Here is a 737-nt window from a genome sequence, read left to right on the forward strand (position 1 = left end):
TTTTAGATAAAACAGTTTATCTGGATATTTCAGAGATAAAATATGTAGCAAAAGAATAAGGAATTTTAATTTAATTTTAGGTACTGAAGCGAAGTATTATCTCGAAATAAACTGTAGCATCTATTGATTTCAAGTACCAATAAAGAAGTGCCGTTTTTAAATGAGACAAGGGTTTGAATTCAAGTGAGGCAAGTTAGTGCAGATGGCGGCCGCGCGCACGCACATGTCCCTGCAATTCGTCACTTCTGACTGCTTCCCTGACGTTTATGACAATACTTACTGCTTCACACTTTATGACGTGTCTTCGATGAATTATGAATGTAGAATTTGTAATGAAAACGGGAGATAAAAAATACAGACAGAAATTCACAAGAAATATATCGCAGTATCCAATTGGATACAATAAGTATAATTTTTAATCTGTACTAATATTATAAAGAGCTAAGATTTTTATTTTTGTATATATTTAAATAGCTCAAAAACTAATGGGCCTATTTAAAAGTTCTTTCACCATTAATATAATAAGGCACCAGTGAGTAACATAGGTTATATTTTAGTTTCACGCATACAAAGTCGTGAACAACACCTAGTGTGTATAAAGTTAATTACGTAATACTCTCTTGCAAAAATATTAGTAATTTAATTACTCATTAAACAGTCATATAAATGCAAGCCAATGGGATTCGAAGCGCAAACGGATGTATAAACGTATGGCTACTGTTATGATTACCGAGACG

The sequence above is a fragment of the Papilio polytes genome, unplaced genomic scaffold (genome assembly GCF_000836215.1).
Source record: "Papilio polytes unplaced genomic scaffold, Ppol_1.0 DF822178.1, whole genome shotgun sequence".
Taxonomy (NCBI): domain Eukaryota; kingdom Metazoa; phylum Arthropoda; class Insecta; order Lepidoptera; family Papilionidae; genus Papilio; species Papilio polytes.